Source organism: Leuciscus leuciscus (assembly GCF_965113295.1).
Source record: "Leuciscus leuciscus genome assembly, chromosome: 2".
NCBI lineage: Eukaryota > Metazoa > Chordata > Actinopteri > Cypriniformes > Leuciscidae > Leuciscus > Leuciscus leuciscus.
Genome location: NC_138726.1, coordinates 63,286,956 through 63,300,794, shown reverse-complemented (window position 1 = coordinate 63,300,794; position 13,839 = coordinate 63,286,956). Strand labels below are relative to the sequence as shown.

At 44.1% G+C, this 13,839-nt stretch overlaps 1 long non-coding RNA gene across 1 annotated transcript in view; it reads right to left on the bottom strand.

Moving 5' to 3' along the window:
• LOC309492637 overlaps window positions 1-12,997 on the bottom strand; it is a 246,160-nt gene extending 233,163 nt beyond the window's left edge. The window contains exon 1 of the long non-coding RNA XR_014203625.1: window positions 12,929-12,997. This is a non-coding gene — a long non-coding RNA (uncharacterized lncRNA). The remainder of the gene's footprint in view (window positions 1-12,928) is intronic.
• Between the last annotated feature and the right edge of the window lie 842 nt (window positions 12,998-13,839).

Sequence of the window (13,839 nt, the reverse complement as noted above, 5' to 3'; positions counted from 1 at the left end):
CTTGTAAAACACTTTTTGTTTGTAAAGGCAATATGCACAAGGGGCGTCAACCATTCAACAGCATCATGCATATGTAGAGGTTCACACCTGAGGAGACAATGGGGCCCGCATACTTAATGAGCGATTCATTCAGGTGTGTCACCTATAGCCACAAGAAAGAATGCAAGAGCAATATATATATATATATATATATATATATATATATTCTACCAAATTGGTTCACAGTTGGAAGCATGTCAATTTATTTTTTTATATTTATTTTTTCACAAATTTTGCTTGCAAATTGTATAATATCCAAGGAAAACATGTCTAGTAATTGTGCAGTTAATTCTCATACTGTATTTTCAGTTTTGGAATATGTATCCTCTCCCCAAATTTGTCAATAATAAAACACAATAAAAATTATTTAAAGAAAAGGCTTATATTTACCTTTTAAAATTAGTTTACATCTACCTTGTAAATATATATATTTTTATTAAAAAGGTTACAATTACAACAACAATTGAAGTGTAATCTTTCTTTGTAAAAACTAAAGTATACATTTTATCATACATATTTCAAAGTTAAGGATTCATTACTTCGAATATAGCGTACATTGACAAAACATACTATTTTTAACATATTAGCAAAAATTGGCAAACAAAAGCTTATTTGAGGTGGCAGATATTTTACAGTAAAAATGTGTAATCTATCCAAAACTAATCAACGAAATGTTGTCTTTCATTTGTCTGTAACATAGGTCTTTCGTTTTTATTATAAGGAATAAAAATGTTAATTTGCAGTTTAATACGTTGCTTATACAAATACATTTTATTTCAACATATTTCAGTCGATTTTTACTCAGTATAGCAAAATAGTTTGCTAAAACCAGATCATTCATTCATTCACACACGCGATTTAAATTTAAACTGTCTTTTTGCGAGCTGTGGTAAACAGCGCATCTCTGCCGTTCATTCATTCATAAACAGAAACCCGATTCACGTGAGAAGGAAAAAAACGTATTATTATTATTCCTCACAGCGCTGCGAGACGGTGTAAACAAGTAATGATCTGAATAAACTTGTGTTTTCTCGAGCTGATATGGGGGCGTTCACAGGTTTGCGTGGATTGCCTCAATCATTTGCGTTTGAATAGCGCGCGCTCTCCATGGGCGGGGTCACATTACATTTGAATGAGCTGTAATGAGCTCGACTGGAATCGCTCTCTTTTAATACAGATTTCACAAGATGAGAATATTTGTTTTTTATATAAATTACTTCATTTCAAGGAAGAGAATTCAAGCTTCATGCCTGTGTGTCTGTATGCCTGTTTGACTGAGTATTCGCTGAGTTATTGTTCATTTTCGGACGCGTTTCAGAATGGACTTCACTGACAGAGAGAAGGCAGAACTCGCTTCGTGTTTATTTTTCTTTATTTGGCAAAAAGCACAACACTTTGTTTTTATTGTGAGTATACACAAAAATAATACACATTTAACAGAATCGATTGATGTATGAAACTCCTATGGAAAATCAAAGTCAACAGAGTATTTATGAGTTTCTTTTACACTGATAAAAAAAAAAGCGAGCTGGTATCGCCGGCGATACCGCCGACCTCAGGGGGTTAATCAACCAATATGTTTATGGTTGTCTAAATATAAATGTGCGTTGTGGTCCAATTTGAATTATGCTTTGCAACTCTACATAGGAGCACTCTCTACAAAGCGATGCGGGGGGATCTGCCTGATCCTGATGTCCTGAGGGTGGCGGAAGCTTATGAAGGCTTTCCATCGGACATAGCACCTCTCATTACCACCATGTCCATCAGTGCTGATGTCCCATTGGTTGTGTCAGCTCTGGGAAAAGTTCAGGAGGGCAGCCCGATTTCGTACCAGCAGCCAGTGCCACTCAGCCGCATTATTCTTCTTCACACTGGTGCTCCTCCACCCCCACCTCTGCCTTTAGATGGCTACAAACTGGAGCCCACTACATGCCAGTTTGTGTGCAGTCTTCACCAGCAGCTGCATCTGCAATCTCTGCAGACTTCCTTGGATACAGCAAGGAAAATAGAAGAATCAACAAGGGAGCAGAGTATGTCCACAGAGTGGCACCAAGTCAGAAGGATGAGAGTAACATCATCTCACTTCAGGGAGGTATGTCATTTTCGCAGTCAGACTGCAGCGGAACAGCTTGCTGAAAGAATGATTAGGGGAGTGGCACAAACAGCATTGATGAAAAGAGGTCTGGCATTGGAGCCACTTGCCATTCAAGAATATTGAAAAGCAAAGAACACTAACTACTGGCCATGTGGCTTCGTTGTACACCCCGATGCCCCCTGGTTAGGGTCTTCCCCTGATGGGGTTGTTTTCGACCCAACAGAGAACCCACCTTTTGGCCTGGTGGAAGTGAAATGCCCCAATGTAAAAAGTTATGTTGACTGTAAATACCTAAAGCTTCACAATGGCACCATGAATCTAAAAAAACAACACTGTTATTACTGGCAGGTGCAAGGACAACTGCTAACAGGTGTGGACTGGTGTGATTTCGTTGTTTGTGCAGAGGAGGATATGATCAGTCAAAGGATCTACAGGGACCCAGAGGTTGCTGCCGTCATCAGGGAGAGGGGAGATTATTTCTATTTCTACTTTTATTTATCATCTTGCATGAAAATTTAAGATCAACCCACCTCCCAAAACATGTGTTTGTGTGAAAATCACTGTTAATGTAAATAGTTCTCTTTAAGAAATGCACATGTATGTACATAAACAAACCTATACAAGGTGCCTTTTGTTATTATGAATTCAGTGTTAGTAGTTATTAGATTACATTAGATTAGATTCAACTTTATTGTCATTTAGCAGAGTACAGGTACAGAGCCAATGAAATGCAGTTGACATCCAACCAGAAGTGCAAAGAAGCATTAAAGTACTGTTGAGTACTGTATTATGTGCAGTTATGTGGACTAGTTCTCTTACGAGAGGTCTCTCGTACTGCGTAAGATATCTTACGCTAGGGGAAAATCCTTTTCCGCGAGATATTGAAGCCAAAAATTATCCTTAATTTTGTAATAATGCAAAACGCGTTGCAGCAGCAATGCAGACATAGGCGAGACAGCTCGCGCGCCTATTGGCTGCTCTGCGGCAACTGCAGCAGCCTATCGAGCGAGGCCTGGCGTGACGTCAGACCCAATCAGGGCACTTCGCGCCCGCTGCGTCACGTCCCGCCGAAATGGGCGTGGTCTAGGCCTATAAATATCGCTCGCAGGCAGCTATTATCTGATTTTTCATCCTTCAAGCGAAGCACACGCATCGCTGGAGCTGGATAAGAAGCCGCGCCGTCTGAAAGAGAGCACCTTCAGCGGGACGAGTCACTGAAGTCGCTGGCCGCGCCGCCTTCCTTGCCTTCCTGCTGCGCTTTCCGGCATTATATCCTTTCTCTGCTACTGTGTTTATGTATGTGTGTGTGCTTGCCGCCGCGACACACACTCCCATTGCACTAAAAGAGCTGGGCGTCTTTTTCAAGACGCCCCTTTTTCCTGATCACGCAGCTCTCGCACTCGCTCTGCCTATGGTGACTCTGAGGACTCACCTGGCATCCTTCTCCGAGACTGCTCCTCCGCCCCCCCCCCCCCCCCCCCCCCCAAACCCGCAAAGCTTGCCGGTTCGCCCGCTTGCCTTGCCTGCTTGGGGGACGATACCTGTTCTCCCTCTGTTCGAGCCGCGCACACCGCGCCGCTCACAGAGGATGTCAGGAGCGGGCGGTCACGGGGCTAGCTTTCTCTCTCCCTCTGTTCAAGCCGCACAAACTGCGCCGCTCACAAGGGAGGCTGGAAGCGGACGGTCGGGGTTAGTTTTTCTTTACGTTATAAGAAAGCTACCCTGCCTTCTGCGCCCCATTCATGCGTCACTCACCGGCGAAAGGAGAAAGGTGTGTTTTTAGTCCCTCCGAGGATGGACTGACCTTCAATTTCTCATACATATTCCCAGTTCCCTGATCATGCGACTGGAAATATCAATATTGCAGCAGGCGAGCCTGTTTTAATACAAGCGCGCCTGCAAGCATACGCCGAAGAAAGCATGTGACGCTCTTATATGCTCGTGCATCCGAAAACCTTTGCGTTCCCCCCCTGTGGCTCAGTGGTGGAATCATTGGTTTTTCTCACGAGAGACCGGAGTTCGAATCCCGGTCTAACGGCAGTTAAAATTATGCCGCCAATGCTTCGCTCTGTCAGTTCCCTGAAAAGCGACTGCAGACGTGCATTTTGCAGCCAACGAGCGCGTTGCACAACCCGCTCGCCTGCACCCAAACACCGTTTCTATGGTTTCCGTGCATCACTGGCGAAAGGAGAAAAGAGCGTTTTCTGGTCCCCCCGCGGACGGACCGACCTCCTCTTTCTCGTACATTTCTCATTCCCCTCTGAAGTTCGGGCGACTGGAAATGTCAGTATTGCAGTGAGCAAGCCTGTTGTAATACACGCATGCCTGCAAACAAACGCCAGCACGTTGACGCTCTCTTATGCCGTCAATGCTCGCTCTGTCAGTTCCCTGAAAAGGCGACTGCAGATGTGTATTTTGCAGCCAACGAGCGCGTTGTACAACCCGCTCGCCTGCACCCAAACACCGTTTCTATGGTGTTCCGTGCGTCACTGGCGTAAGGAAAAAAGGGAGTTTTTCTGGTCCCGCTGCGGACGGACCAACCTCCTTTTTCCTATACATTTCCCATTCCCCTCTGGAATTCAGGCGACTGGAAATGTCATTATTGCAGTGAACAAGCCTGTTGTAATGCACGCAGGCCTGCAATAAACGCCAGCATGTTGACGCTCTCTGTTTCTATGGCAACTTCTCGCTCGTTCAGTTCCAGTAAATGTGACTGTTCCGGTGTATCCTGCAGTAAACAAGTCGGTTCTGTCACCCGCTTGCCTGCACACAAACGCCGTTTTTACGGCTACCCAGATAAATCCCATAAGTGTGAATTTTTCTGGTGTCCCGGCCACGGCCGATGGTGCTTTATGTGTAAGAAGAATGCCCACTGCCCAGTGCCCATCTCTACACACAAGCACAGCCCGTCACACAGGGCTCGCGCACATGAATCGACTCAGACCGATTGCGCTTCAAACATGGTGAATGTGCCCACTAACACCACGTTATGCATGTCTCACGGTTTCTGTAAAAACGAAACCAACGTGCACTCGCTTCACGCAAGCGAACGATGCTTTCGGTGTGATAAATGTGCCCGCTGTCCCGCGCCCACATCCACACATAGACATGACAGTTCCCACGGGAACCGCCCAGCCCTCCCCCTCGCGGTTAACCACCGCAGAGGAGTCGAGCGCGGGCAATCCGCTGAGCGAGCGGAGCGCGCTTCGTATTCAACCCCTAGCGATCCATGCAGACGCATGGGCAAAGCTACCCGGGGTTTCGAAGTGGGTGCTGAACATTATAGAAAGAGGCTATTCGCTGCAGTTTCGCCGACGCCCTCGCCGCTATGTGGCGCGCGTCGAGACCACGGTAAAAACAGAAGTAGCACATCTACTTCGAGCCGAAGTGACGAAACTATTGAGCAAAGGGGCCATAGAGCCTCTCTCTCAAGTTCAGAGCGAAGGAGGGCTATACAGCAGATACTTCCTGGTACCGAAAAAAGACGGGGGTCTCAGACCCATACTAGATCTAAGGCAACTGAACAAAGTGCTTGTGAAGCGACAGTTCAGGATGCTCACGACCAGGCAAATCCTTGTGCAGATTCGCAAAGGAGATTGGTTTGTGTCAATAGATCTGAAAGACGCGTATTTTCAAATACAGATAGCGTCACGTCACAGGCGATATTTGAGATTCGCCCTCGAGGGCCAGGCATATCAGTACACAGTCCTGCCGTTCGGTTTGTCCCTAGCACCCCGTACATTTACGAAGTGCATGGATGCGGCGCTCGCACCCCTCAGAATGAGAGGCATGCGAGTGCTGAACTATTTGGACGATTGGCTGATTCTAGCGCAATCTCGCGCAGTGCTCATAGAACACACGACCATTTTACTCGATCACCTCGAGGATTTGGGTCTGAGTGTCAATTGGGCGAAGAGCTCCCTGTCACCCAGTCAGAAAATATCTTTCCTGGGCACAGAACTGGACTCACTATCCATGATAGCGCGACTATCACAACAGCGCGCGGTAGACATTCGACGCACAGCGAACTCTTTTCGCTGCGGCGCGTCTGTCCCGCTCAAGAGATTTCAGAAGATGCTAGGTCTCATGGCCTCAGCATCGTCAGTGCTCCAGCTGGGTCTGCTCCGCATGCGCCCGCTGCAGTTTTGGCTGAAAGCGCGAGTCCCACGCGAAGCGTGGGCACCCGGTTTACTTCGCCTCAGGGTCAATCAGAAGTGCGTTACAGCTCTGAAACCCTGGAAAGCGAACGACTGGTACCAATCAGGTGTAAGCCTGGGGACTTCCTCGAGGGTGAAAGTGGTGTCCACGGACGCGTCCACCTCGGGATGGGGAGCGCTGCTCGAGGGCAGACCGTTCTTCGGCCAGTGGTCAGAACGGGAGAAGCTCCTGCACATAAACTGCCTGGAAATGCTGGCAGTAGACAACGCGCTGACGCGTTTTTGTCCCCAAATAAAAGGTCACCACGTCTTGGTCCGTTCGGACAACATGTCTGTGGTGTCCTACATAAATCGCCAGGGCGGCATCAGATCCGAGAAACTGTACAGGCTGGCAGAACGCCTCCTGGTATGGGCTCAGTGCAACCTGCACTCGCTCAGAGCAGCGCACGTGCCAGGGATCTTGAATATAGGACCAGACAGACTGTCCAGGAACAATGTTCCGGCAGGCGAATGGTCTCTACACCCACAGACAGTCCAACTGCTGTGGAAGAAATTCGGCAGAGCGGAAGTGGACCTGTTTGCGTCTCAAGAAAACGCTCACTGTCAAGAATTTTTCTCCAAGAGCAGGAGCGCGCTGGCCCATGTGTGGCCCCGCCGCCCGCTCTATGCTTTTCCCCCCGTCTCTCTCCTGCCTCAGGTGATGGAACGGATCAGGGAAGAAGGATGCTCAGTACTGCTGGTAGCACCGTTCTGGAAAAAACCAACCTTGGTTCCCAGTCGTGATGCAGTTAGCAAGTACTGCCCCGTGGCCAGTACCAATGGGGAGAGATCTCCTCTCACAGGCCCGCGGCTCGATCTGGCATCCTCACCCGGAACTATGGTCCCTTCATGTCTGGGCCATCAACGGGTACATGTTGGACTCCCTAAAGGAGTATTAAACACGATCACGCAGGCTAGAGCTCCGTCTACAAGACGACTCTATTCTTCGAAATGGTCGGTGTTTTCGGGCTGGTGCACAGCCCGTGGTGTGTCACCCACAAACTGTGGTGTGACGGAGGTGCTTTCCTTCCTACAAGAGCTGTTGGATGGGGGCAGGGCCCCCTCCACGCTCAAAGTTTATGTGGCGGCTATAGCAGCGTTCTCAGAAACAACGCTTGGTCAGTCAATCGGAAGGAACGATTTAGTCATCCGCTTCCTTAGAGGAGCTAAGAGACTGAATCCTCCCAGACCTCCCTCAGTCCCCGTATGGGACCTTTCTACGGTTCTGGAAGCCATGAAAGGTGCGCCATTTGAGCCTTTACAGTCAATCGATTTGAAACACCTGTCTTTCAAGACGGTGTTTTTGCTGGCTCTCGCTTCAGTGAAGCGCATAGGGGATCTGCACGCGCTCTCTGTGAGCGCGGCGTGCATGGAGTTTGGGCCCAATGACTCAAAAGTTATACTCAAACCTAAGCACGGTTATGTTCCAAAATCCCTCAACACACCGTTTAGGGCGCAGGTTATCTCCCTGTCAGCCCTACCGGTCCCTGATGAGGAAAGAGACGCGAGCCTCCTTTTGCCCAGTCAGGGCATTACGAGCTTATGTGTCTCGCTCGTCTGTTTTCAGACAGACGGAGCAACTTTTTGTTTCGTTTAGCGGACGTTCTAAGGGACTAGCCGCGTCGAAACAGAGCCTATCCAGATGGATAGTTGATGCTATAGCGCTGGCATACGCCTCCAAGGGCATGCAGTACCCATTGGGTGTCAGAGCGCACTCCACGAGAGGCATGGCCTCTTCGTGGGCCTGGTCAAGTGGGATTGCCTTGCAAGATATTTGTATGGCGGCAGGCTGGGCCTCCCCGTCTACATTTATAAGGTTTTATAACCTAGAGGTTCCCGCCCTGCAGGCCAGGCTGCTGTCGGTCTAAATTTACCAGTATTATCTGACCTGATGCGATCAGCTCAGAATGCTGCGTCTGCTGAGCACAGCTCAATGTTCGACAGTATAAAGCTGGGCAAACTGTGTAAGACCCACATTTTCCCCATCAGTTCAGGCCGTACTCCGCCCTGTCTGTATGATGAAATTCGCGTCCCATCGACGCTACTATATGTGGAAAAGTGAGGCTGCACCCCTCCCTCTTCCCGGACTCCCTGTGAGTTCCCTGAGTGATTGTGCACTATATGTACCCCGGGTTTTCGCCCTATTTATAGGCCTAGACCACGCCCATTTCGGCGGGACGTGACGCAGCGGGCGCGAAGTGCCCTGATTGGGTCTGACGTCACGCCAGGCCTCGCTCGATAGGCTGCTGCAGTTGCCGCAGAGCAGCCAATAGGCGCGCGAGCTGTCTCGCCTATGTCTGCATTGCTGCTGCAACGCGTTTTGCATTATTACAAAATTAAGGATAATTTTTGGCTTCAATATCTCGCGGAAAAGGATTTTCCCCTAGCGTAAGATATCTTACGCAGTACTCGTTCCCTCTTCTAGAGAAAACCGAGGTTACGTTAGTAACCGAGTACGTTATCTACAAACTCATACAAAATGTCAAACGTTGCACCACAATGTTTATTTACATAGTTTACATAGTTCATCATTACAAATGTTGAGTGTAGTATGACAGCTTGTGTCTTTGTATAATAAATGTCTGAATTAACTCATGTATTTGTGTTCCTCCTGGCAGTGTAAAAGACAATAAATTACAAATGTAAACATTATGTTAATATTTCAGACAATTTTCTGAAAGGTATATCACAAGATACAAAAAAACAAACTGCATAGTAAATGACAAAATATATAAGCAGTATATGGAAGCTCATAGAGAAAAATACAGTCACATGCCAGTCTAGATCTTCACTGTTGAGTTGCCCATGCCTTGACAAGGGGTCCATTTTGGTAGTTTACCAAGAAGCAAGCCACACTGAACAGTTGATCAATACTCCCACACACAGATAAGGGAATAACTTTGTCAAACAGTTTATTATCTTTAATTCTTCAGATACACCTTTTAACGTGAACCCGCAAACGGGCGATGGACTGTGTTTGTTCAACATCCTGTTTACTCATCTGAGTTTTCTTTGACAGAAAAGCAGGCCGGTACACTTTGCAGGGTACAAGAGCATCCACAAGAAACCCCTTGTCTACCATAATTGCCATGTCAGCTGTGAGTAATTTTGTAATCCCTGAAATTCTGAAAATTTCCCTATCACTCATAGAACCTGCATACAGTGGAGAGACAAAGGTGATGGGACCATGGGGGGCAATGCCAATCATGGCCTTGAAAGTGGTGTGTGACTTGTAATTGGAGAACACCTCACTTTGCAGAATAAGAGATGAGGGTGTTTGACAAAATATTTCTGTACAGTCCAGCACCACTTGTGTGTCGGCGTATTGGGAAAACTCTGGTGGTAAGTGAGCTTGTACAATCTCTTTTGGTAGCCACAGCCTGATGGAACCAAGAAGGTGGTACAGAAAGTGTGTCCAGGTCGTTATAATTCTGCTGACAGTGGTGCGGTGGATACCAAAACGGTTGGCAAGGTCACGGAGAGATAGGCCAACGGAGAGATGCATTAGGAACAGAAGTAACTCGTCTATGGGCACAAGTTTCTGTTAAAGAGATTATAGAAAATGAACTTATATTAGCAAAAGTAAAATTACAGTTACATTTTTATTACTTAAGAGTAGATACAACACCTAATAAAATAAAGATGGAACTTAAATGGGTCAGATCTATGTAACATGATTCGCCTTTGTACTGTGATTCATTGTACATAACATTACATTACATTTGGCTGACGCATTTTTAACCAAAGCGACTAACAACATGGTAAACAGTTTAAGTTTTAAAGCAATTCTCTCAACAATTCTAGGACTATTTAAAAAAGGTAGAGTACAGTAAGAATAAGTGCATCAGTGAGTGCTGATTTTAAACAGTTGAGTGTCAGTTCTAGACAGGTGGTAAGTGCTAGGATCAGCAAGACTAGCTGTAAGTAGTGCTATGAGAGGAGATGTTCTCTGAAGAGCTGGGTTTTCAAGAGTTTTTTGAAGACCCAGCTCTTCAGAGAACATCTCCTCTCATTGTAGCCTTAAAGGGATACTCCACCATTTTTTCATATTAAACTATGTTATTCCATTAACTAAGACGAGTTGATGCATACCTCTCTCACCTCAGTGCGTGCACTTAATCGCTCTGGCACGCGGTGACACTTTGATAGCACTTAGCTTAGCCCAGTATATTCAATGGTATCTAACAGCAATGAATTTAGAAGTGACCAAACACATCAACGTTTTCCCTATTTAAAAACAGTTACACGAGTAGTTTTACGACCAAGTATGGTGACACAAAATAAAACGTGGCGCTTTTCTAAGCGGGTTAAAAAGGATAACTATAATGTATGGCGGAATAGCACTTTTATAGCGCCATACGTTATTGTTATCCTTTGCTATATAAGTGCACGCACTGAGATGAGAGAGGTATGTATCAACTCATCTTAGTAAAGGGAATAACATAGTTTAATATGAAAAAACGGTGGAGTATCCCTTTAAGTGTGCAGAATGCAGCTGGGTGGGGGTTTACTGGTGATGGGCAGTGTGCTGTTTGGGGGGTATGGAGTGGGGGTAATGGAAGTCAGGTGCATGTGTGTGTGTTATCTGGGTTAGTATAGTAAATAGGCATTAATCTACGAAAGCCTGATGACATAGCTTACTGTTGATCTGTGTTGAGTTGCACCGGCTGCACTGGCACTGGTGACCCGCACCATCTTGGCATCACGGCTGACTCCACAAGTTGCCAAAAGGCCTGGAAGTGCTGGTATGATGCAAATCTAGCAATGAAACAATTATGTTGGGTTAATTTAACTTCAAATGAAATTCGATGTAATGGTAGACATATTGATTTCAAAACGATTTTTCATAGACATGGTCATGGACCTACCTTGTGTAAAACCGAATGTCCTCATCAGACCCTGCAAGACGCTCTACACCAAATCTCGATTGCAGTAGCAGAGTTTCATTCTGTTGTTGCAGCTCCTGGACTTTTTGCTTCAACTTTTCGTTCTCTTCCGCTAACTCAGATGGAGTCACCGAAGTCTCCTTACAGAGGAGTCATGCTCCAGTGGTAATGTTACTTCCATCTCGCAATCAGAGCCAGCAGTCTCTGACAGGGGTTCCGGCGGGGGAGAGGGGCGTTTAGTGCAGCGCTCCCAAACACTGCACCTTGGCGCTGGTAAACAAAAATTGTTCCACTCAAAAAGATATGGCACAGCTCCTTGAACAAGTTTTCGACATCCTGTGGTTGTTGTGATGAAATCTTCTAGCTTAAAATGTCGACTGCAGACCCGTGTGTTATCGGTAGGAGTGAAGTTCTCGCGTCTTATCTTGACTAGCCACTGAGCTCGTACCTCAGGCTGATGCGGAAAACGATGAAAACTTACTTCAGAATTATACCTCGATGAAATGGCACATAGAGGAACACTACAATGTAATTTAGAGTTGCCAATTTGACACTGATATGTAAGATGTTTCTTATTTACTGTTAACATTTTACATACGGTACTCACTGATAGCTTGCCACTCACTCTTCAACAACATCTACATTGGAAATACCGGTAGTAACCTAAACTGGAAGTCACCCCGCCCACCACACAGATTTCGAACGTTCGTCGCGTCTCCCTGTGCACAGAGCGTGCACCCTACTCTGAAGTAGGAGCTAAATTAGTTCCTCCAAATGGAGTTCCTAGAACTAAAATCGTTCCTAGTTCCTGCGGTGCGAACACGCCGACATCCGGGTACTTTAGCCAATAGTTCTAGGAACTGTGAAAAGGTTCCTCCGGTCGGAAAGCGGCTTATCTATCTATCTATCTATCTATCTATCTATCTATCTATCTATCTATCTGTCTGTCTTTCTAACTAATCATATTTCTTTCTTTCTAACTAATCCATCGTTCTTCCTTTCTTTCTAACTAATCTTTCTTTCTTTCTTTCTTTCTTTCTAATCTATCTATTTCTTTCTTTCTTTCTTTCTTTCTTTCTAACTAATCTATCTCTTTCTTTATTTCTTTCTTTCTTTCTTTCTAACTAATCCATCTTTCTTTTTCTTTTTTCTTTCTTTCTAACTAATCCATCGTTCTTCCTTTCTTTCTAACTAATCTATCTTTCTTTATTTCTTTCTACATAATATTTCTTCTTTCTTTCTTTCTTTCAAACTAATCTTTCTTTCTTTTAACTAATCTTTCTTTCTCTTTTTTCTTTCAAACTAATCTTTTTTCTCTCTCTTTCTTTATTTCTTTCTAACTAATCTTTCTTTCATTAATTCTTTCCAACTAATCTTTCTTTCTCTTTTTTCTATCTATCTTTCTTTTCTTTTCTTTCTTTCAAACTAATCTTTCTTTCTTTCTTTCTTTCTTCCTTACTTACTATCTTTCTTTCTAACTAATCTTTCTTTCATTATTTTTTATAACTAATCTCTTTCTTTCTTTCTTTCTTTCTTTCTTTCTTTCTTTCTTCCTTCCAAACTGATCTTTCTTTCTTTCTTTCTTTCTTTCTTTCTTTCTTTCTTTCTTTCTTATCTTTTTCTTTCTTTCTTTCTACCTAATCTTTCTTTCGTTTTTCTTTCATTCTTTCTTTCTACCTACTCTTTCTTTCGTTTTTTTCTTTCTTTCTAACTTTTCTTTCTTTCTAACTAATCTGTCTTTCTTTCTTTCTAACTAATCTTTCTTTCTTTCTTGCTTTCTTTCTAACTAATCTGTCTTTCTTTAATTCTTTCTTTCTAACTAATCTTTCTTTCTAATCTTTCTTTCTTTCTAATTAATCTATCTTTCTTTCTCTTTCTTTCTAACTAATCTTTCTTTCTTTTTCTTTCTAACTAATCTTTGTTCTTTCTTTCTAACTAATCTTTCTTTCTTTCTTTCTAATATTTCTTTCTGTCTAACTAATCTTTCTTTCTTTTTCTTTCTAACTAATCTTTTTTCTTTCTTTCTAACTATTCTTTCTTTCTAACTAATTTATCAATCAAAATTGAAACTACTTTAAACTTCAAACTACTTAAAACTTCTAACTACTTTAAACTTCTAACTACTTTTAACTTCTTCAAACTCTCTGGTCCGGCTTTCGTCAAGCCAACTTAAAGTTTGTCTCAACAAACTTTTTTTTCCAGTTAAGTTGGCTTGAGAGAGCCAACTTACTGAAATCCTATTTAAACTTATTATTATTCTTTTTCTTCTGAGACAGCTCTAACTCCTCCTAGAGCTTTAACTCTACATACTCCAAACTCGGGTCAGACCTTCAGACTGTTTTGACTTAGTGTGCTATATCTTTTCAGACTGATTTGACTTTCAGTTTTCTTATAAATTAATATAAAAAATCATAAAAATCCCATAGACTTTCATTGCAGACTGTTCAAATTGAGCCAAGGCTACGGTGGCCCATTAGTGACTCAAACTCAAATCTAAACTCTCTGAAGCCCTAGACTCAATTAAACTACTATTCTATGTACTAATAAACTTATCTATCTATCTATCTATCTATCTATCTATCTATCTATCTATCTATCTATCTATCTGTCTATTTATCTGTCT